Source organism: Amblyomma americanum, chromosome 1, assembly GCF_052857255.1.
Source record: "Amblyomma americanum isolate KBUSLIRL-KWMA chromosome 1, ASM5285725v1, whole genome shotgun sequence".
Taxonomy (NCBI): Eukaryota; Metazoa; Arthropoda; class Arachnida; order Ixodida; family Ixodidae; genus Amblyomma; species Amblyomma americanum.
The window spans coordinates 405,716,040-405,741,497 of record NC_135497.1 but is presented as its reverse complement, the minus strand read 5'-3'; positions in this window follow the sequence as shown (position 1 = coordinate 405,741,497).

Sequence of the window (25,458 nt, the reverse complement as noted above, 5' to 3'; positions counted from 1 at the left end):
CAATAGCATTTTCATCCCATTCTTAGATCTGAAGCCAGTCTTCATCATGTGACAACGACGCGCGGCGCTAGCTTAGCGCCGCTTCTTAACAGCAGCACAATATACGGGGGCCAAATTGGATGACGGAGCACAAACGAATGCTTATTCACTTCCCCAGTTTGCCATTTCATAGTAGTTTCATAGACCATTTCTTCTGCACACGGCACAAAACGCAACTCGTGTTTCGCTTGGCACCCTTAGTTTTTTATCTGGCTCTTATCTGAACTATAGCACAGATTTTTCCTACTTTACTGGGAGTTTAAATGGTTGGCGCCACTCTTTACACTCCATATGCGGAAACATTTACTCCATCAGTGTGTTGTAAAAATGTTCTGAATGACCTATTTTACTCCCTGCACTAAATAATGGGGTATAAAGAAGGGTTGTCGTTAAAACCCCAAGTCCCCGAAGGAGTAAAAAAAAAACGCCATTTTGCGCCATCCGCCGCGCCACCTAATGTCTCGTCTGCATGTGGCCAGTCGTCTTATAATGGCGGTGTGTGACGACCCCTGGTTACCGTCGTCGCTGGATCTCTGCTCACTCCTGCTCCTTCACGGGCGCCTGCCACGGTACAAGATATCGGCTTGTCGCCGTTTGCCGCTACAGTAAGCTGCATACTTGAACTTCTCTTGTGAAGCTTGCAGTGTCCTACCATACGTGACCTTCCTTTGTTAGTGTCGCCACCCAGTTAGAGCTCCTTCTTAGGCCTAATTCTCACAGCTTTTTTCAGTGTGATTCTCGCAGTGTGTTGGAACAGATTATAGTGCGTTTCATAACATCGAACTTTGATAGAACTTAGTTTCAACGCTGAGCTCTTGATTGAGCTGATGAGGCTACATTTCTCCTGAGTCATATTGAAATCCTAAGCCTTAAAGAAGTGAATAAGATGCCAAGCACTGCCATACCAACTACCTTCAGGGGTGTTTTCATTTTCAACTTTCTCTGCTCTGGTATTTAGTCAAATATAGTGCGATGCATGACCATGAAAACTACTCCGAGAGTCCTTTTCAGTTTTTAACTTTATTCTAATGCTATATCCCTTTATCTACGAAAGTAGGAAAACAAACAAGCTCGTACAGCAAAAGCAGACGACAAGCAGATGACTCCTGCCGTCTCCGCATACGGCGTCGCTGAGCTTCCAGACGGCGAAAAGAACGCGCGACGCCAGGTCACATTAGGGCAACGCAGTTTCCCAAGTTGCGTTGCCGGCGGACCCTGCAGATACTGTCCGTTTCTGCGCTGGCACCGCTGTAAGAATGAGCCTGAATGAGGATAAATAAACAGGACGCTATTTTTGGGCTCCTTTTCTCTGGGTAGTAAAAAAAACTCCCATGTACTCCCAAATACCTCCCTTGTATAAGAGAGGTAAATCAAATACTCCATTCATATGGAGCAAATAAAACCTCCTTTTGGGTGCGCGCTATAGGATAAGCCATTTACTCCCATTTGGGTGTATTTTTGTTAACAGTGTGGCACAAAACGCTACTCGTGTTCCACATGGCTGTTCTTTAAACTTTAGCAGACCTTATTGGGAGCCGAACACACTTAAACGTAATAACTATTGCCAACTTGCTGGAGCCTGTGGAATAGTTGCTGGATGCGCGGTATTACCGCATTCTTCTCTTTATCTCTACTGGAAGGTCCCTGTGTGTCATGCTTACGAAATAACTTTTTCATAATTTTATTGAAAGCAAATATTATTGCATCATTCGGGAAGCCCGCTACTGATGGAGCGTTTGTCAAGTCGCAAGCTCAGGACGGGTTTCACCACAAGCATAATAGAAATAATGGACATTTTTACAGTAACCTTCAAGGCATGCACCAGCTTGCAGAATTGCAGGACAGTTTCCTTCCAGAAAAAAAATTTCGCTGCCAAAAATCTTTGTTCACCGACGGCGTTTTCACTCCACGCTCTGCCAACCGAAAGATTTAGGGCGAAGATGAGTCACTTTATCCATGGTGTTCTGTTTAGAAAACTTTTTAGGCACTGTGCTTGCCTCTACTTGCTCCTCGCGTTCCGACCTCTGCCGTGAACACAAGAGGGCAGAGCCACTATTTTTATGAATGAGCTTGTGTCTACTTGTGCTGAGGGGATGCGACCATTGCGTCCTAGAGTCGGGAGAATTTGTGATTCACTGGAAATCTTTCTGGGCTTCTCTACTGTGTCGTTTCAAAAACTTCCTTCTCATATAGATTAGGAAGAATCTTCAAATTCCTTATGTGAATGACGGTTTTCTATGGTGTCTTGATGCCAGCGCCACCGTTCAGGGTGGAGACAACTTCAACGGCACCGCCATATTGAATCCCCCAGGGATCAGCTGCGCTAGCGTTCGTTACAGCGCCGTTCATCACTAGGCGTGCTTCAGGGTCCTTTAACTCGAACAGTGTTTTAACTAGAACAGCCCTTTTAAAGCCCCGAGTGGTTGAGGTAGAACATTTCATGTGCCGTCTGCTGGTTTCAAAAATGCGCTATTTTAAAAATCAATTGCCCAGCAGGCCTTTCCGCTGCCTGCGAGTGGAATGAATTTTTTTGTACGATGTTTTTTATTTTTTAAATCTTACGATTGGAGGCTATGCCTTCTGATCAAGTGGGTTTAGGAACGGCAAGTCACTCGACAAGTGACGCAGGTCCGACAAGATGCATTTATTGGAGCAATTCAAACAAAATCTAAAACGCTCCTGTCTGCGCGAGTGCAACAAAACAGGTAAGCCTAAGAAAAACAATGGAAGCCAGTCCCGCAAGGCATAAAAATTTGGCCCCCAATGCCCGGACGAACTCGCATATAAGGGATCCACTACGCTCCTGCATTCAACGGTGCTTTCCACGCAATTGGCCTCGTACCTTCCGTTACGTGCTCTTTAAAGCGATGGTTCCGTACCCATCGGTCGCTTCTTCACATGTCCCGCATATGTGCCTTCCATGCGCCGCTTGATGAGCGTACACGCTTTCAGAGCCACGCGCCGACAGTCGCTTTTGCGCTGCGGTTGGTTCCGCTTGCGTCGTGCGGGACCTTTTCGTCTGATCTGCTAGTAGGCATGTCTGTTTACTTCTTAAGCTAAGTAGATCTATAAATAACAACATTAAGGTGCGCCTCATTGCAGCTCAGCTTGTGATGTCCACGTAATAGTGAATATCGCTAAATCGAGACCTGGAAAAAGTTAGTGTATGCAGGAACACTCTTACCATCGTTGCTACGTGTCGAAGGGTTGGTGCTGATGAGCGGATGAAAGGTGACTAGGTCTCTCCATGGTACATATCGGCGCCAGCGCACGGCCGCCCACGCGCGCGTCACAAACTGGGTGCGGATCCAGAGTCCAATTCCAAGAGCCATTATTTGAGATTTTACCTGAACAATGTCTCCAATACTGTCCGCTGCGGGGGAGTCCACTTTGACCTTATTGACATCGCTGACCGGGCTGAGATCTGTGGGCGAGAAAACCAGTATGCTACAGCACATTCCCGCGTTGATGAGAAACGCAGTGTCCTTGCCTATATTTATTACTGCAACAGTATACAGACGCATGGAAGTCTTCAGTACTATCAAATTCTGGTAAGGTTATGCGAACAGCTGCAAGGTCATCAAGCAATCCAGCCGCCGCGGTGGCTCGGCAGGTAAGGCCTTCTGCTTCTGACCCGAATGATGCTAGTTCGATCCCGGACGTTTCGATCGAATTTCTATGGACACGAAATTACCCGCAATACCAGGCCGACGGTAGACAGACGACGGGCTAGGAGTGGAACGGTGCCTTCCAGATTTATTTATTTAGATAGATTTGTTTTCCCCAGTTTACACGACGTGTTGTTGCACATGCAATGCAATAAACGAACCTTCTTCGTTTTTTAAGCGTAAAGCTTCACTACGCCAGCTTTTCGAGGAGTCAGCGGGGCAAGTTCTGCCTTGACTGTAACGCTACTATTTTATCTGTTTTTCCACCCATATGAAGACAAAAAGTCAATCGCAGTCACAGAAATCACGCCAAAAGCGCTATCACTTGAACGTCCATGTCCTAGCTTATTCTTCATCGAAGCTTAATCAGACAACGGGGTCGGCAACAAAGAGAACATGAGAGCATTTTCCCCCTCTCCCGGCCCGCTGTTATCAGGATGAAGGCTTTCGCTTGCAATTTCTCAGTAGTATCCGTTGCTTCAAATAACTCTAAGCTCCACAGTTAGATTTGGTTGTTCGCATTATTCAAAGAGAGCGTTATATTTTATTCCATCTTTTTTCCTTTACTTGGGGAGAAGATCATTTACTTTGCTCAATAGTCTTGTTCAGTCCTATTATTTGTGTAGCATTCCAGCATGGGTTCGGTAAGTGCCTGCACTATGCTTAAATAGGTAAAAAATCAGTATATCGTGCTACTGAAAGAGGGAGATGAAGAAATCTTCAGTCAAATCACACAACATTAAGCGGCAGAGCTCTTATGTAATCTTTAACTGCTCGCTGTGGCATGAAAAGCGAAGTCGCAGAATTGTGAAGAACGCAGCCGAACAACACGGCTTTTTCAAGCTGTGGAACCACAACTCCAGGGCCGGTACACAATTTCACCGATGAATACGTTACCCTGATATGCTGGGAGGCAGGACTCTGAAAGACAAATATATGAAAGGCGGTTCAGAAAGGCCGTTCTGCAATGCAACCTGTGTCCGTCCTTCGTTCCTAGGTGGCGAGATTATGCTGCTGTTTTGTAGCTAGAGCTGCACTGCGCCAGCTCTTCGAGCCTTCAGCGTGGCACCCCTGGAGTTCCGTGGCAGCGCCGTGGTCACGTGGGGCGGAGCAGCTGCTGCTGCCGGCGGCGCGGCGCGGCGAGCTGGCGAAACTGAGCTGCAACAGATGTGCGCACGTGCCGTGAAGAGTGGGGAGGGGGGGTTGAGAAAGGGAGAGGGTGTATCCTCGTCCAGGGATGAAGATGAAGAAGGAATGTGCAGAGAAACGGAGCGGCGAAAGACTAACTTTGCAATACGACTGAGCGAGCGAGTTCCACTCGGCCAGATGTAGCTCTCGCGTCACTCCAGGATTAACCGGAGCAACACCACACCCATTTTTTTCATGGTCCTTCAACGGCGTATTAAAATGTGCAGAAGGAGCCAGCCCTTGGGCCATATGTTCCACTCAGAGGTTCAAGCTGTCAACTCTCGATGGGCTGCAATGGCAGTCGCAGCAGAATGCTAGAAGCCAGTTTTCGATCCACTAATATGAGAAACTTTTCAGATTGTCGCATTCTTTTTGTGTCAATAAGTGACAGCTATCGAACTTAAGGAGAACCTTTCCAGGCGCCACTGTCTTTCAGTTGAAAGTAAATATAAATACGTAAACAGTATGTTCAGACCTCAAGAAAAGCACGTAGCATTCAAGCGCAAAATACCAGTGGTTTATGTTTTACGAGGATGGACAAAATTTTTAATAGTGGCATAGTGTTTACAGACAGTACCTTCAAGATTCCTTAATTTCTTTCATAGCGTCATAGTGCTTACAGACAGTACCATCAGGATGCCTTAATCATTTTCTGCAGGGAAAATTCACGTTATGCTCCAAACTGGGGAAAAATACGCCTGAGATTACTTTTGACAAAACCCGTTTGGTGAAAATGACGGTGACCATGCTAGCAAGCTCACTGTCTTGAGAAACGTGTATTGTGTTTGTTATGGAGCCAAAAACAGCAGTGTAACAACGTAAGGAGGGATGCTAAATTCGCCCAAAAGAAAGGCATCACTGCTAGCTGCAGCGCATTTTGATAAATAGCTGCTATCGCAAGTAGAAAAACTGTATTATTCAATAACCTCACAGAGGTTTGTCATACAAATGTCACACATTCTTAAAAAATCATACATTTGTAATACAATGCCGCAATATTTTGCCGATAAAACCTTCTCATTACCTCAAGAACCTGTCATTTTTATTAGTGACGGGCTTCCCTGAAGCGCTTGTATATTCATTAATGAGAAAATAAGAAAGTAGTAGGACGGAAAACACGCGCACTACACCAAATACATCTCTAGAAATTTCCTTGATAAAGTCTGCACTTCTTCTATGTTTATTTCTATTGGAGCATTACGTTTACATAAAAGGTTCTCAACATTCAGAACAGATCTCATCGAATGTTAGTCCAGGATCTTTTCGGGAAAACAATTTTTGCGCGCCGCTTTAGTACCTCTCTTTCAATGAAATGATGCCCTACAACAAACATTTTGGGGTCTTATTTCTGGCGCTCTTTCTTGTTATTGGGTTCATAGGTTTATAGTTGTTCGGTTTATAGTTCGAGCCTGCACTTGTTTCACAGAAAATGAGACCAGCTAAGAGGATGAGCCTCCATTTCAGTGGTCCGTAAGGCACGAAGTGTTCACTGCATGCAGAGGTACGTTATATTATGTTAAGCAAATACGCTCGTGTCTCAATCAGAACACTTTGAAAATTGTTGCAGGCTTCCACTCTGCTTCAAGACGACCGATGAAAGACAGCTTTGGCTGGAAATTCCAGTAAGGAGATTCTTTTCTTGCTTTTCAATTTGTGCGCTCGTTTTTAAGGTTCAAAAGTCAATGCATGCTTTGCAATTCACCCTCATGGAACTTTTCGCCCTTATAAAAAATAACAAGACAAAAAGTACCCTATTTTCGAGTACAGGGTGTGCATTTTTGGGAAATCTGAATGTTTGAATGAAAGAATGGTTCACAAAACACGAAAACTCTTTTCCACGTAAGTTGTGCGATGGGTTGGAGAGAATGTTAAATAGTTCTCGTTCTGAGCTTTGGTTAAATTAATTACATCAGTCAAGCTTTTAGTTGCTGCATTTCGAATGCACTTGAAATCTTAAAACTGAGGCGTTACAACTATTATCCTACTTCGTTTGGTAGAATTCTTGTTGCAGCCCGGTATACCGAAATCTTCGCCTCTCAATTTAAAACTCAGCCGGCATAATTGCGCATCGACGCCGTAAACATTCCTTGCTTAGAACTCTTCCCAGTGGGGCAAACTCTAGACTGTGGCGTTTATGACTAATATCCGTAGTTACTTCACTTCCGCCTAGCAAAGACGAAGAAACGCCATACGCATCAGCCGCGCAATAATTGTGTCTGGCGCCGGTTGACGCTATCTTGACCTTGTAATTGCACGAATTGAGCTATTCATTTGATGAGGAACATATCGAAAAATGGCCCTGCTACGATAAGTTTGCCAGATAAGTATTCAAGAGACACCCCACAACCTGTTTAATTCTCACCGCTTGCCGCTGCCTGATATATCTCTTTGATATCGCTGTTCTGTCTTTATTTCCTGCTCAAGGTAAGAGATTACCGCAGAGTGAAAGTAACAATTAGTGTTATATTATTAACTTAAACCAAATAATAAACCCCTTTAGCATACCGTACGACACCGTCTTATCGCTACCGTTAACGGAATCAATGGCAATTTAGTAGCTTAATGCAGAGCATGTTGACGCCCAGCGTTGGTTTACATTACCATCATCGATGCTGCAGTCCCACAGGGTGTTAATTGTTCTGACGTCCAGTGAAATCCTCCACAGCAGTTCATCGTCCTGCAAAATCTCGCACTTCACAAACAACCTCACCATGACATCGTGTAGAACCGCCACAAGTATGTTTCCTCGAGGCAGCCACCACATTTGCATTACCCGTTCTTATATGTCAAACTTGCGGCCAGGTGCGCAGTTGTTCTGTGAAGGATGACAGCCATCTTGAACATATTCGTGAAGAAGCACCGAATGCTTATGGGGCATTCACTCTTGGACACTCGGCGGAGAGAGCAAGCGAAATCCTCTGCCACCGAAAAAGCTGCACCGTTCACACTTCCCAACCACCTCGTCTGCGCTCATCGTCTGTGTGTCGTCTGCTCAAGGCGTACACAGATATGGCAAGAGGTTAATCCATGCTTTCTACGTACGATAACTGTATGCACGCTTACTTACGCTAAATGCAGCTATTTTGCCAGACGTTACGCCATTTCTAGCATTGTCGGTTTTAAATACATAAGATTAGCCTAGTGGCGCATCTGGTGGTTACTCTCAAGCCTTTTTTAAAAAAGGAAAGAATCGTCACCTAAAATAAAAAAACACATTTATCACTCACACTTTTTTTATGGGTGAGATGAGACAAAGCGAAAGAGCGCTGGCGCTTTTATGGGCATTGAACGCGCTCAAACAGGCAGTAACAGCGACGAATTCAGTCCCAAACGAGGCGTCCCGCACCGAAGGGCGTCGCCATGTTTGTTGCCGAACTTCGTACTCTCCTTCCTATTGGCTGACGGGATTCGGCGGATTTTTTTCCGGTGGCAGAATTCGGTCCTGGACCGATCAGGCTTACCGCTTGGTATTTCGGCGCAATCTCTGCCGCGGCAGCGGATTCCGCTCGTTCTCGCTGCCGAATGTCCAAGTGTGAACGCGCCGTTACTTGGTCCTGAGCACAATTGATGAAGCGCCGCATTACAAACTGGTAAAATATGTAGCCAGGAGACATTACATGCATCAAACAGCCACAGAGAAACTGTGTGCGTGGCATCAGCTCTTTTGTCAGCTGCAGAAGAACCAATAACAGAGTGAGCTGGTGCATCATTGCAGAACCAAAAACAGCGCTCGCCCATCTTCAAGTCTGTCTTTATGGCGCTGTTTTTAGTTTTTCATCAGGTACCGGCACTCCCTGCAAGCGTTGCTGTTAGTGGCAGTTCCACTGCAATTGGAACAGTGCCCCTTTCATCAACTATCAACACTCCCAAGAGTGCTGAGCATACAGCTAAAAGTAAAAAGGAAAACGAAAAATCCTTCTCAAGAACCATGCAGAAAATTCTGGGCAGAGCTGTGGAGCAAACATAAAATTTCATTTACCGCATCATCCCTGATACTAGTTTGTCTCCCCTTTATTTATGGTGCCATGCTCTGATTTTCGATTGCAAGCCAACACCCGCATTTCGGATTTTCAAATTTGAAAACAATAGGTCGACTTGCAAGCGTGTAAATGCAGTATATTGCTCATATTGCGTCCTTGAGGTGTAAATATATACATCTGCTGTGAAAGCCTGCCCTCACTGGAAACCTTGCTCGTTTCAGCGACAATGCTCAAGGTGCTGCGGCTGCTGCTAGAAATACGGCAGCAGCAGCGGGCAATCCTGCAGAGGCTGAGCCGGCTGGAGCAAGCTCGGCAAGAGCCGAGGACACGGTCACCGTCTCCTCCCGTGAGCTCCCTCCCGCCACTGTGCCCTCAGCTGCCAGCCTTCACTATTGAAGATTTTGAGGCGGCAGAAGCTGCTGTCAGAGATGAGAGTAGCAGCTGCCCTGGTAATTTAATTTTTCATTCAATGTTTTATTACAGTAGCCTGTTGGGTGCTTAATGTAGTTGAGATATTTATTGAAAAATCTGAGCCCCAGAAGTAGATGCTTGCCATGCCTAAGCCATAATCACGCTGTTCTTGTATAAGTTTTCAGCTAATATAGTGGGAATGGATGAATTTTGAAAAGTCCGCATATAGAAGGGTTACTGTGACATTGTTAATGGTCTGTTTTATTACAACTGAAAATTCCGGAAACAGTCGCGCCCACTTATACCGAACATGACAGTTGCATAGATTGCTTTATACTAAGTCTAATTCCTGTATTACAGTGAAAAATCCAAACTCCCTTACAGAATTAACATTTGTTTCTTTTTGATTCGAAATAAGTGCCTTAATTGTTTTTGCTTCTTCTACATTCGAAATGAATGCATTGTTTCTGTTCCTTCTAAAATCGGATTGAACGGTTCTTCAAAATAGACCCTATTTAATGCACTTTCTAAGCTCCCAAGCGCCGTCGTGTGCTCCTTCTCAAGATCCTTGGCGATAAGCTGACTGCAGGCACTATGCAATTAATCCCCATTGCCGCTTTCACGGCAGCTAGTGGTAGGTCAGGCCTGTTGTCATTAGCTTCCTACTAGTTCAGTGCTTGTAGTTCACATGGCATATTCGTTTAAAAGTATCAACTAGGGTTCATGACCTCTGCAACAAAGCGCACAAGATGGTACAAAGGAAAGAAATTAACACGGACAGCACAGCTACATCTCGGGGGTATATAGCACAATTTTAGCTGATTGAAAAGGCACAAAGGAAACAGGGCGAGAATTAACCAAAGTAAATAATATTTTGATTAGTAATTATATGATGTCATTGACATATACCACATGCTTGGCCACATGAGTAAGTTCTTTCTTCATCACTGATACTGATGGGGTACTGAGGCAAGGTTTACCTGCTTGGATATATGAGGGTGCAACTCTGATGATTCAGACAAAAATCTCTGTTACCTTGAAGTTTGAATTACAGAGTACTGTATCTGTGCTGCTAACAATACTTTCAATTGATATTTTAAGGCTGTCTTGATTTATTTAATCACAGGACTATGTTATGCTCTACTATACTATTTGTGGCACATTCCATCAAAGTATTCAGCCTCATGAAGCTTGTGTAGTGTAATGTTAAGTCTATTTTTTGGTATATATTTTGTTCACAAAGTTTGGCTGAGTTAAGGTGGCACACAAATTATTTTAATTATTGATTTGAGACGAGTGACTGGGAGTGCTGTTTCGGAACTAATTTTTTACATTATTCGTTGTTTTCCAATTAAGGAGACAGCTTTGATCAGCCTTTTGCCTGGCTATTGCTTTTTATGCCTTTCATTAATTGAAGTGCAGTACTCCACTCCAACCAGGGCAGTTTCAAGAACCATAGATGCTCATTTTAGTTGCATATTTTCCCTGTAGTGATGCATAAGACATGAATCACCGTGGAGTATTCCCTTACGAGTGCTAAAAAATTTAATATTTAACTTCTTGATGCTGTTACGGTGGCCAAATGTAAAGTGTTTTTCACATGAGGTGTAAAAAAACCACTATAATTGCTGCTGTGTTGTAGCAGGTATAATACGATTACTTTGGAAGTCACACCGTTTTCTTTGCTATTTCGTTCTACAAGTTAAGTGGTTATAGAATGTGATTTTTTATGTGAAATGACCGTTGGGCAACTGCAAATTTTTTCTTTCAGAAGAAGCAGCTTCTCCGCCTAGGCGGGAGCAATCTGAAGGAGGTGGCGGCCAATGTGATGAGTGCAGTGATGGGGGTGGCTGTGCAGAGATTATTCAGCCTGCGGGGGCGAAAAGGAAAACGCCCATTCGTTGGCACAAAGCTGTGCAGGGTGGCAACAGGTATATCTGATTTTTAATTGCTGTAGCTTTTAATTTAGAAATATTGAGATTCCTGCTTTTAAACATGTACAAGTTTTTCCAAGCTATTTTCTTGCTGTATCTTACTGTAATTTTTTATAACAGCTGATGAATATTCTGTTGCTGTGTTTATGTGATTAATTTGGGGGTCTTAGTCATATAAAACTCCATAAAGAATGAGCAGATGCCCTCAATCAAACCAATCATTTCCATTTTTCATATTGTAATCCGTTGTCATGAACTTCCCTGCAATGGCCGCTTTGACGTTGACTGCAGTGTCTTCATGATAGCTCATTTTTTTTTCATTTCACTACTGTACAGTACTTGTGTTGTTTGTTGGGATACCTTGTGTGTCAGTAACGTGTGGTTTTTCTGTGTCAAATCATGAACTTGGATTTCCATATGCTTGCAGGAAGTGTATCGTTTTAAAAGTAGCATTTCTTGGTCTTAATGCACACTCACCTTGCACAGATGCCATCCTTGCAGCACAGGGTTTCATTGGCAGGTGGCTGCCCGGTGCGTGCGACCGAGGGGGCGGCCGAAAGAGGCGCTATGCCCAAGCTTTCGAGCCTCCTGAGTCTCACGCTCAAGCGCCACCTGTTAACCCCTGTGCTGGGTCAGCACCCTGACCCTGCCCAGGCGCGCCCTCAGCCTCCTGCCCTGCAACCCCTCCAGGAATGGCTATCATGTCCCCCTCAGGGGTCCACCCAAGATCCGCCCCCCCCACAGCATCCTCCTCACGCCCAGCCACCGTCCACCCAAGCTCTGCCCCTTCCCCTGCCCCCCCAGCCTCCTCCTCACGCCCAGCCACCCCACGCAGCACCCTTGCCACATGGGTCATTGCCCCACGGGCACATGAAAAATAAAAACATTTTTCTGAAATTCCTGTTTGCTTGTTTCATTTGGTAGCTGCTGGACATTAAGTAAAAAATGTGCATGAAATACTGTTTGCAAATCAAAATACATATGCAATGAAAATACTGCATGCAGTTTTGAAATTTTAATAGGAGTTCGAACCTATTGCATATAAAGCTAGAAGTCGCACAGTATTGAAAACCACGGACGGGACCTGCATGTGATAATTCTGCACTGGTCTCGGAAAATACTGGAAATGCCTAGAGGTAGCCAAGATATGCCGGTATCCGAAAGGCCACTATTCGGCCATATTGGGGCCACTATTCGGCCATATTGGGGCCACTATTCGGCCATATTGGGGCCACTATTCGGCCATATTGGGGCCACTATTCGGCCATATTGGAGCCACTATTCGGCCATATTGGGGCCACTATTCGGCCATATTGGAGCCACTATTCGGCCATATTGGAGCCACTATTCGGCCATATTGGAGCCACTATTCGGCCATATTGGGCCCTATATTGGCAGTGATGTCTGGGCCATTCTTGGCATTCAGATTGGCTGAACATCAGCCCAATCTTGGCGGGAATGTTGGGCCATGCTTGGAAAGAGTTGCGATTTGCCTAAATGCCAACGAAGGGCCCATATTCGCGCCAATTTTCGCCAATGATATGCCAACGGTGGCCCGTTATTGGCGTGCTGCTTGGGACCCTATCCCGCTAACTTCTTAATTTCATCCGCCCACCTAACTTTCTGCCGCTCCCTGCTACGCTTGCCTTCTGCGTTTAACTAGCCCGTGTTCAGCGGTTCGCATTTCTTCAAGACGGCACAAGAGAATGACACGTTTAGTAAGCTTGAGCTTTTTACCCTTAGAGCGCGAACAATAACGAATCGTGGCGCTTTGCGTAACTTCGAGTTGGTGCTCAAGATATGCCAACGTTACGACTCCTCCCTTTCCTCCAGCACGTACACCGAGATTGTGTTCAGTGTCACTGCTGATGTTTTCATAAGGAAACGTGGGGAAAATACCGATGAGAACTTGGAGAAACAACTGCTGAGATAAATTAACAGGTTATGAATTGCAACACGCAGCACATCAAGGAAGCCGCACTGTCTCATTCTGGTTCATATGTATTTATGTTATGCTAATCAAAGTGCGAAGGAATAACGTAAAAGTAATTTAGTAATGCTTTGTACCTTGTTCATTTATTTCTTCAAGTCTCCAAGCGACCACTGAAGTCAGTAACATTTCAAATGAAGTAATCATAATTTTGATCGGTTTCTTCTTTTATGTAGCGCAAGCGTACAGGACTCATCGCATCGCAGCGCCAAGTTTTTTGTGTGTGCTTTAATTAACCAGGGTTGTGACGCATCAAAAATAAACAATATTTGTCCTCACTAAAAACAGCTGTTTCGTCGGTTGTGTGAGCGCATGACGCGGCCGTGGTTTGGCGGTAAGACACAGTTTAGCTTCAGCTCGTGCGCAACCCACGCATCTTGCTACCGATGGTGCACTAGACGGATCAAGCATGCACGCGTACTTAGCATTACGCACTGAACATGCGCCTTCAGTGCAGTCAGTCATTCAGTGGGTCATACAAAGAGCAGGCGTAATCACGTGCGAATGTTCTTTCCGAGTTGGCCAGAAAGGCATATGTGAAGAGCCATATATAAAAAAAGGATCCCTGTCAGAAATCTGGCCAATGGTGGATGAAGTGGAAACCACCATCTTAATGGATTGTGGTAGTGGGGACTGCTGAATGTTGGCATAATGGCAAACCATTATGCCAGCATATGGCAAGCTGGTTGCCGGCATAGTGGCAAGCTGGTTGGTGGCATAATGGCAAGCTGGTTGCCGGCATAATGGCAAGCCATGTTGGCAGCATAATGGCAAGCCACTATGCAGGCAAGCTGAATGCTGGAATAGTGACGGACTAGCCGCACTTCAGCCATTGGATGTGATTGTTCTTGAGGCGACATGTTGCAGTAAAAGCACACCAATTTTTGAGGTTCAGAGCTCACGACTGGTTTATTATAAATTTACTACGAGGTACCATCCGAGCACTACCACATGACTGCAAAAGAAAGTTATGCATTTTCCAAAACTTCAGCAGCGGATTTGGTATTTACTGCTTTGCCACGCTTTCCCTGTCGACCGGCTTCTGTGAAAAAGCTGCGCAAATACTTCCTTGCTGCCCCAACCCTGGAATGTACAGGTGGTTCGGCAGCAGGATGCAGTTCCACGTATATCTGCAAGCAATCTGAAAGAGCAATGCAGATAACACAAATTGGGTCTCAACTTCATCTTTTCAGAAAATGTGGCCTATGAATAATTTATCAACACACACAGGACAAAAATTAGCAGTAAACAGCATCAAAACATGCAGTGCTCATTGGAAAGAAATGTGCGGCTGTATCATAATGGCATTTAGATTGAAATACAGTAAAATCTCATTAATTCGAACTTGAAGAAGACCGGAAAAATGTCCAAATTAAGCGAAGTTCCAATTATCGAATGGGCGCTACAGTCAGCGGTCGTTGCGCCCACTACACAGGTAGCACCCGAAGCAGACACACGCAGTCACACATCGCGAGCTAGCCGCTACTACACGTTAGTGGCAGCGATTCTGAGAATTCATGCGTTATGCACCAAGAACAAGTATTGGGATCCATTCACGTGAGTAGTGAGCTTAAGTGCTGGAAAAGATGACAGCACTTATGCTCCAAAACACGTTTATTTTGTGGGGACCTGCCCTTCAGCCACCTGAGTTTGCTTTCCCGCGAGGCACCGTGCGGCGGCGGTCTCACGTCGAGGCTGAGCGCATTCCCTTGTGAGTTACATTAACTGGCAAGAGAGGGCGCCAGCATCGCTGCGCGGAGACTGCCAAAGCCCGCGCGCGGGAGAGGGGCTTCGGCTGGGATGATCGGCGCGAGCGGATGCGTCGCTCGCGGCTCCGCTCTTCGCCGGCGGGGCGAGGAAGCGACGGGGAGACAGGCTCCCGTACTCGTCCCGTCCGGCCTTCGCAGTATATATCCCTTGCACTAGCGCGGGCGAACATTCGCTTGGAACCTTGCTGGTGAGTCGGACGACCTCGATTCATTAGCGTACCTTGTTGCTAGCTGGCGTTATTGTTGCTGTAGCAATAAATGCCTGCTTGTGTCAGCCAATGTGTCGTTCCTTTGTTCCCTCAGAGCAAGGCCCGCCCAGGTCGGCGAGCGCTCGGTAGCCTACGCGATCACGGGGTGGGGTCCGGCGGCTTTGAACCGTGTCAGCCGCGATTGAGTGGGGAGAGCGTACTTATCTCCCCAATTCAACCCCACATCTGGCGCCCAACGTGGGGCCTGCTCTTGGAACATTGGACGACTGTCGGTTCGGTTCGAGGAACGCTCTTTGTCCGGATTTGACAAGTGCTATGCCTAGAGTGAATTTTGATCGCTAAGACCTGCGGCATGCTTTCTTGAGTGCGAGGTGTATTGCGCTGCAGCATGTTTGAACTTTTCGACATGCTCAGCACATTTTTTTCTTTGGGGATTCTTCGCGAGAATCACTTGGTCCGCATCGAGGGAGCGCGAGGTCTAGCGCCCGCGGAGTCGCCGAGCCCGAAGCGAGTGAGTACGGAAGCCGCGTGGGTGGTCCGAGTTTCTGTATATATTTTCTCTACTGTCTCTTTTTCGACTCTGGGAGTCGCGGCTCCGGGAGCCGGGGGGCCTGGGGCCACGGGTGCCGCTACGAGCTCGCTGGTATTGCAGCTCGGCACCGGGCGCACCGACACCGTCCGATAGGGTGGGCGCCGACCGCTCAGAAGCTGCTTTGTGCAGTGAGCGGGGTAGGACCACCCCACAAAGCTGACGTCTCCTCGCGGCTGCGCGCAAATAACCCGTTTCGGGTCTTTGTTGTGGTCACGGTCGTTGACGGAGCGGTAGTTAGGCCTGAGGCTTTTCGGAGCTGCCTGCACCACGTTAAAAGAGACACGACCACCGGACCGTGTCATTGAGGGGGGGCAATTTGCTGCCCGCCCGTTTTTTCGGTAACCTCGCACGAACTGAGCAGTCTCGTTCAACTCAAGAAAGGGCTTTGTTCACTCAAACTGCGTTTGCACAGCCGCCGACACGTTTTGCTAGCGAGTTAGGCATTGTGCCACGAGGCCCTTGCGGATACCGTTTCCCTTCCCGTGACCTACGTTAAAGGCACGCCGAGAGCGGTTCGGCAATTTTGCAGATCCGGTGGAGCCACCCAGGCTTGCTGACCAATGCACATCGTCTCGCTGCCACCTGCTGCGACGGAGCGGCCTGTATCCTGTTCGCCGTATCCATCCGGGGCAGCTGTGGCGAGACCAGTCAGCAGTCACCTCCGGCTGCTGCTGCCCTGGCGACTACTGCACGATCCTGGCCTGCAGTTTTCCCAGCGGCCTTCGATTCGCGGGCCTGCGGACACGGTAGTCCGCGGGCCATACGAGTCGTCCCAGCGGAGACCTTCACGCCATCTTCGGAATACCGCGGAAGTCTGCGTGGACGCTGTCGGCGTGACCTCCGCTGCAAGACATGCCTCAAGTACACGAAGACCAGGAGACTCCACCATAGCATGTACTTTCAGGCGCGTGGGTCTATTTAAGGTTGGGGGGATGTTGGGACCTGCCCTGTAGCCCCCTTAGTTTGCTTTCCCGCGAGGCACCGAGCAGCGGCGGTCTCACCTCGAGGCTGAGCGCATTCCCTTGTGAGTTACATTAACTGGCAAGAGAGGGCGCCAGCATCGCTGCGCGGAGACTGCCAAAGCCCGCGCGCGGGAGAGGGGCTTCGGCTGGGATAATCGGCGCGAGCGGACGCGTCGCTCGCGGCTCCGCTCTTCGCCGGCGGCGCGAGGAAGCGACGGGGAGACAGGCTCCCGTATTCGTCCCGTCCGGCCTTCGGAGTATATATCCCTTGCCCTATCGCGGCGAACATTCGCTTGGAACCTTGCTGGTGAGTCAGACGACCTCGATTCATTAGCGTACCTTGTTGCTAGCTGGCGTTATTGTTGCTGTAGCAATAAATGCCTGTTTGTGTCAGCCAATGTGTCGTTCCTTTTTTCCCTCAGAGCAAGGCCCGCCGTGGTCCGCGAGCGCTCGGTAGCGTACGCGATCACGGGGTGGGGTCCGGGCGGGTTTGAACAGTGTCAGCCGCGATTGAGTGGGGAGAACGTACTTATCTCCCCAATTCAACCCCACAATTTACAGGGAAGGGTAGTCACTATTAAAAGTAATAAGTGATCAGCATTTGCTAGTGTTTATTCTGCTGAGACGCCTTCAGCATCAACTGCAGCTTGCCCAAGAGCTCCAGCGCAACTCGGAATTCTCAATGGCAGAGAAGTACCATGCTGCAACATCAAGCGCTGACATTCTTCACATGCACCTGACAGTGGCATAGGCCGTCGCTGCTGTCTGACTCATCACTGTCGGTCCTTCTCACCGCCAGAGAGCCCTGTGGCGTCTGCTGACAGCATGCAATCTCAATTATATCGGCGCCACTCAAGGGTTTCAATGTCTCCACACCGCTGTCCGTGTAGTTTGCGGCACAAAGAGCATGACAGTGGCGGCCGAACTGCTTTGTGCACACCATGTGATAGTGACGCAGGGACTGCGGCACAAATAAAACCAGGAACGGCTGGTGCCGAAGCATTAGCAGCACGGGCGAGTGCCCCTGCAGCGAAAACCTGCTATGGCAAGCACCGGAGTGCGGGCTGCGCCAGCATCGTGCGCTTGGCTTTTTTAAATTTTTCATTGCTTTACATCTCTAGTAAATTTGCAGCGCACTGTACCCGCTGTGGGTCAACTTCTAGCTATGAGGAGCGATGTCATCCATTAGCTCCTAGTTCGAATTAATTTTTGCAGATGCAAACTTGTTCAAAATATCGAGTTTCCCCCACTGAAATACACAGGGCTGTGCCAGAACCCAGGCAACACTTCGAATGGACAGAGTTTGAATTAACGAGCTCTTACTGTATCACGAGCACTATAGAAAGAGGTCTAACAGAATGCTCAAACACCAATTGTAACTGAATAAAACTATTATTTTTACGCAGCCACATTGGCATTTTGGGCAAATTTTGTCAACATGGAACTACCCAGGACATGGCACAGCCACGTGCAAGATAACAAATGTATCAACATAGAAGGCAACATACATGCAGGGAGCGATTAGAAAGACAAAAAATATGCTGTTACTGTAATAGACTGCTGTGCACGGAGGCTTCTTATTTTACCAGAATGATAATAGATTTGGCACTGCTCACTAATGCTTTCGCAGTCAATGAATAGTTCCTCGATCACTGCGTGAATTATTAATTTTTCTCAGAAAGGACGACACACGCACACACTAACAATTATTTCCAAGGTGCCATCACAATATTCTTATAAAGGATGCATTGTGACATCAGAAAAAGCTGTACAGATTAAAGAGAAAGATTGAATAAAAACAATAAAAACGGGGGAACAAAGATGCAATAGTGCCCACAGTAGGACTTCAACTTCCAAAGTGTGCTTACTTGCAACTGCCTCTACCTTCACCGGTGTGGCAGGCATTTTTCTCAACGAGCCTGCCATGCTCCTGCATGCTTCGCCGGTGAGACGGCGTGCAGCAGCCTCCTCCCGCGACCAAACTACACGTGCCATTTCAAGTGTGAATTTCGCATCGGATCGATTTTGCAGCAGGAAATTCCACTTGGCCTCCGCGATGATAAGTCCCGGGAGTACCTGCACCTGCAGTCATTAAAGAACAATCAGTCGCATTTTTTCTTACAGCACTTTATGACAATTGTACAGAGGTTTTGAAAACGCTGAGACAGTCACAAGCAGTGCGAGGGCAATGAACCAGTCTGCCAGTGCACCTTGAGAATGGTAACAGATGATGGCAAGGTCTGAATAAAGCACAAATGACAGAAACAGACATCGATCAAGAGGACGATGCACAAAGTGACAGTGAAAGTATGCTACCTATTCAACGTGTATGCACCTTTTCACAGAAGCAGTTCACTGGCTGTGATATCCACGGCGACACGGAATAATGTGAGGAAACATGGTACAGGAGTCCTGCCAAGATCTTTGGGGCACACCTAACGCCAGAACGTTCAGCCACCTTCCAATTTCAGATCCTCACCTACCTTATCAGTATTTTCCATACATGTTAATTTGGGGACACCAATTTAGAGGTCCCCACAGCAAGGAAGAGGAAACAACGAAAAGCAATATTGACCGTGAAAACACATCCTAGTTGAGCAACACAGCCGTGAAAAACCAGCAATGAACCCAGAAAAAGCTGCACTTCCACAACAATCAATCAAGGAAGTGGGCACACACCTTTGCGGAGATCACGCAAATACCGCGTTTGGACCGTCGGTCTTACCCGTCTCCCCACCCCTCTCTTACACACTCCCAACCACGGTTTAAGAATAGCATATGGAGGTGTTGACACTCTCCTCCCGCCGTGCGCAAGAGCACCGCCCACTCGCGGCCACAATATGTTCGGGGGGAGAGGGAATTATTGCCATGGGAACCAGTCGCTAACTTAAGTTGAATTCCAATGGCAGATCGAGAGCGCTCCGCCGGATCACAAACGGAGCACGTAGTTCAGGCGGAGATCACTCCCTCCCATTTTGCCAATGGAATGCATGCGCTCCCGCGGGGTCACTTCAGCGCAAGAATAGCTCCAAGTTCAGGCAACATGGCGGCGCCCTTCGAAGCGCGGCCTCTCGCTTCATCAGCGATTCGTCCTTGCCGCCACTCTGTCTCTCGCGTTCACGGCAAACAAAAGGCGCACGAAGCTTTCGCTTTGTGTGATGATGCCCGCACCACAAAATTCTAGTGATGAAACGCGCAAAATTTTCAGATTGCTTCCTTATTTACAGAGCTGCTAGGCTTAGAGAGTACGCGTCGTCTGACTTCAGAAAGCGCGGGAGGTTCAAACAAGTCAACGATTTTGGTCTAAAAAGCGGTCACAAAGAATTGACCGCGATGGAATTGACATCCTGTTAAGAACATTATTTGTTGTAACTTGTGCGGACGTGAACAAAACGAAAAATAATTACATTTGGGAGAATTCAATTCAAAAAAAGTCAAAAATACTGCTTGTACGTTGCCCGGATCACCGCGTAGCGACGACAGGAAGTTCGCGTATGCGACAGGACAGATGCAGCCGGTCATGACCGGAAGCGGACGCGGGAAAGTAAAACGTCGCGTAGGGTTCCGGTCAAATCTGCCGATTTCGGCGGAGCAAATATCGCTGCTCCACGGAGCGATCCGGGATCGACGTCTGATCCCGATCTGCCATTGGAACAGACAACTCGCACTCCTATTTTGCCATTGGAATACGATTGCTCCCAGCAGAGCAGAAAAACTTGATCCGGATCTGATATTGGAATTCAACATTAGATGGTGATGCGAAAGGCGGGCCCACGCTGGGCGGCTCGGTCCGGCGTGGCGCGGCACTGAGCACGTGCTTTTGGCATATTTCGGAGTGTGCAGCTGCGCTGCTGTGCTGTTTTTAACAAGTTGTTTTATTTTGCACCAAGACCTTGTGTTTGGCTATCGTCGTCAGAGTAGCCCACAGCAGGTGAGTGCAGCGCACTGGGAAGAAAGTGCTTCGTGACGAACTGCAATTCGGGCTACCAGATATGTGCGGAGCGTGTGCCATTATTTAAAGCTCCGTCCGACAAGGTTCGTTTGGAGAAGTGGCGCCGTGCGATTCCTAGGGCAGACCTGACATTAATGCCCACTGACCATGTGTGCACCAAGCATTTTGCAGAGGATGCGATATCCCGGGCATATTATGCGGAGCTCGAGAAAAGTGCTACTTTACGCGGAAGAAATGCCCGTGCTTTCCAGAGATGCAGTTCCTACATTACAGTAGCCGATGGGTAATTCGGTAAAACTTCGGTCTTGTAGGATATTTCGGACCTCAATGAGGCGCCGGCAGTCACCCCATAGAAGCACATACATATTCGCGACGGATATTTCGGATATCAAAAGTCCAAAAGCTCGATTTTTCGGACTAATTTCAGTCACCTGCGGGCCAAAATCTGCCATCTTATCGGCTTTCCGCCGGCGCAAAAGGTGCCATCTTGGATTGAGATGGATTTACGGTGCAGTTGGATTGGCTTGACATACTTTCGGTACCTCATTGTTGCCAGTAGAGGTCCCTGCGATCTCCGACACTTCGAGGTTGCAGCCAGATTGTCATCGCTGTCATCTTGTTTCTGTCGCCGACGTTGTCGCGGGCAATTATTGCTTGTCCCATACATTGAAAATTGGTTGTTGGGAGAAGGAAATTGTGCAGGAGCTATCTCGCATCTCGGACGGAAGGAATAAAGGAGGGACTGAGAGAAGGAAGAAAGAGGTGCCGTAATGGAGGGCTCCGGAATAATTTAGACTACCTGGGGATCTTTAACATCGCACAGCACACGGGCGGCTTAGCGTTTCGCCTCCATCGAAACGCGGCCACCGTGGTCGGGATCCAACCCGGGTATTCCGGATCAGTAGCCGAGCGCCCTGACCACTAAGCCACCGTGGCGGGTCTCATACGTTTGCCATTCGTCGTTTTGTCACTTAGGTTTCTCTGACCGCGTCGACCGAGTGGCGCTCAGTCTTCACGAAGTTACATCCGTTCGCCGTTTTGTGATTGCGTCCGGCGGTTCCGCCTCTTTGAATGAAAAGTGCCTTATCTTTGCGTGTGTTTGACGAGCAGTGTGGTGCACACTCGAGTTGTGGACAACATGGCCCTGCCGGGTCCATCAAAGAAGTGTGGGAAGTATTCCAACTAAATGTAGTGACCTTGCTGTCTAGCGTATACAGTGAAAGCACAAGTTTGGAGCAAATACTGGCGAAAATCGTCGCCAGCAAGAGAAATTTGTCGCGAGGTAAAATCAGTGACGTTTTTAAGCCGATTTCATCTCAATAAAGTGGTTTTTTTGTACTTCACAGATTTTTCGGTCTGTTCGATTATTCGGACCATTTTCCGGGTCCCTTCTATTCCGAAAAATCGGTCGGTGACTGTGTTTCCGAACTGTCCTAAGTATCTCACACGGCCACAGGACATCTTACACGGCCACAGAGACATAGAAAACCAACCCGGAAGAGGAAACCTCCTGCGCAAGCATCCAAGCTACGTCAGGCGAAGGTCGACAACGACAGGGCGATGCAGCCTTTCCAAGCTTCCTTGCATGCTATGATGCCTGCAAGTAAGGGAACAGCCTTGTAGCCATCGGTTAAGCGACACCAATTTGACTCTGCCACTTCGATGCCTGCACTTGATGGTGCTTCAACAAATACACCGCATCGCCATTTAGCATCCAGTGGAAAGGACCTTATTGAAAATTGTGCCCGTTCTATGATAATTTGCATCGGAATAAAAATGCTTTTTTCTCAAGCTTTTGCGTTGGGTTATGGTACACGATACGACGCACCCTTTCATCCTGCCTGATACATTTGCAGCGGGAAAAAGTTTTTACCTAAAACGAGTTGTAAATAGCTTCGCTATACTAGTGCTCTGCATCTTGAAAATTAGCCCACTCAACGAAACAATGTTTGAACGGTCTTCATACAGAGTGAAGAAGCAACGATAAGCGTCAAGCAAAAACTTTCCGGTGCAATAATTTTCTGCCCTTGTGAGCGTAAAAGTTCACGAGGACCTCAACTTATCTTTATTATGCTTAGATCTATGATTAGATCGAATGAAACATGAATTGAGCGAGGAAGCGAAACGTGAATGAGCTTTGAGTGCTGCTCGACTGAGCCCATATCATTAACCGCTTTGCACAAGATAATTTCATGGAAACAAGATTTTATAACTGCTACACTACTGATTTTAATTTTAAGCAACGAATTTCTTCTGTGTTTTGAATTCAATTCACGCCACCAAAGCGAAAATCGAGCTTGGGCAGCGGAATCTCAAGGCGCCAGAACCGCTCAACTGGGCCCGCTGATATCGGCGCCATCTGTCGGCTTGCAGCCAAACTGCATGGCGCACTCCGCCGTGGCCGAACATAATCGGGACGCTCCAGCGGGCGCAGTGTCAACACCTCAGTATTTTTGCACCGTGCTTCCAACAGATCGTCTTCAGACGCCTCCAGACCCGCTCTCTGTCATCCCCTCAGCTGTTATCCCACTATTGTGGCACGTCCCCTGCATGCTCCCTATGCGGTGACCCTCAGGCCACACTCCCCCACATCCTTTTCGGCTGCCCTACTGACCCTCCCCCGCAGGGACAGCACGGCATCTCGAGCTAAGATGACTGGGAGGTCCTGCTCACATCTGCAGACTTGACATCGCAGCTTGCTGCGGTGACTCGGGCTGCCAACGTCGTGTCCCGACATGATCTACATGATGCAGTGCGGGACCGCGCAGTGGCCCTGGGACCCAGCAGGGTCTAAAACTCACTTGCAGAAATAAAGTTTTTCTGTCTGTCAGTCCTCATGGAATTTTTTCTCCACAGCGCATGTTAACACGTGGTTGGAGATGGCAAAAACTGCAATTAAAAACATGAGTTGCACGGTAAAAGTGTTGACAATCTTGGTTACGTGCCTGCAACATGCAATTTGACATTCTGCTGCACCAGCAACAGCAACTGTCTAAGAAATATAACAGTGCTAACACATGCATTCACAGAATGAGAGGAGAAATGCGAGACAGAAGCGCTGGCTGTCAACTGAAATTTTATTGATGGAAGGCAGACGCCGTATAGCAGTGAGGAACAGATGGGAAAAGAATGGGAGCGATGCAGTCGGGGATAACAACAGCAACAAAAAATGTAAGCACAAGCAAGCAACATAAGAAAAACCAAAACAAAAAAAAAACTCATTTTGTTAGCCACTTCTAAAAGCCGACACCTGCTGAAAAGAGTTATAAAGACAGGCTGCTAATGCGCCTACTGCCTTACATGGTATACTTCAAAGCTGACACGCCATTTTGTCTGCACTATTACAGAGAATCCAGATCTCTCCCAACCAAGCCATGCATCCTTTGCACTAACCAACGTGCACAAACCAAACCTATGTACTCGCCTCTTTAAATCGCTTCAGTTCCAAAAAATGTGGATGCCAGGTAAAACATGAAACTCAGTTCAAGTGTTCCACATGAGTGGCCTACGCCATTGCCTTGACATGTGGAAAGCTTTGTCGAGCCAAACTGGTCGGTGCATCGGGGAACGTCTGGGGGAGCATGCCCGAAATTTAAGTGATTTAAAGGACAAGTACACACATTTGGTTATGCATGCAGGTTAGGAAGTGCAAAGGGTGCGTGGCTCCGCTCAGAGACCAAGATTCTCGGTAAGAGTGCCGACAAGACAGCGCATGTCAGCCTGGAAGCATACCATATAAGAAATATCGCAGTAGGTGCATTAGCACACTCTTTATTGTTCTTTGCTCCAGAGTCAACTTTTGACAAGTGGCCAACAATTTTCTTTTTTGTGCGTGTTTTGATATGGATTGATTTTCTTATACTGCTTGTTAGCGTGTGCATTCTTCGATGCTGTAGTTATCCCCAGCTGTATCGCTGCCATCCTTTTCCCGCCTGTTCCTCGCCTTTATAAGGTGCCTGCCTTCCATCAATAAAATTTAAGTTGACACTCGGCGTTTGTGCCTCGTATTTCTCCTCTCGTTCTGCGGATGCATGAGTTAGGGCTGTTACATTTCTTAGGTTCAGAATGCACCAACTCGCCCAGAAAGAAGTTTTAATCAAACAGCAACTGACTCTCCTTTGCATCGCTGGTAGCCAAAATAACACCGAATGGCCGCTTAGGCAGCAATCACGGTGTTCGCCCCAAGGCAAGCCATCCTGTGGCTGCAGCAACAAACATGCCAGAACAATGTTGTGCGTCTTCTTTCTCATCAGGAATGACAGTGGCAACGTGACAGTAGCCAGCCTAGTGTGCCTTTATGCAAAAGCTGCCAGAACCAACAGAATAGTCAGCTGTGCTTCCAGGAAAGAAAGCATTTTTTATGCACCCCTATGCAACAAAACAAAGCAGTCTTAACGACTTATTATGAAATGGGTTTAGTATGATATGCAACTTGCAATCTCTTGGTACTGAAATATAACATGTACATGCTCACCTGTCCATTCACGGCCTCAAGTGTGTTTAGTAGCAGGGTAGCAGGAGACCGTTTGCTTGAGTAGTGTCCTCTGCACATATTGAGGTCAGAAGACATCACACTTTTGACATGAAATGCAGTTTGGCCAACACAGAAACCATGATCATAACTCGATGATGGGCGCAGAAATCTGGAAGTCAGCTACCCAGCAAACCAAGAACTCCGTCATGGCACGTGTTGCCCTTAACGCAGAAGTTGGGTGCCAGTGCTGGAGATGATCGCCTTATGCCCCACATGCATGTGACAAGCAG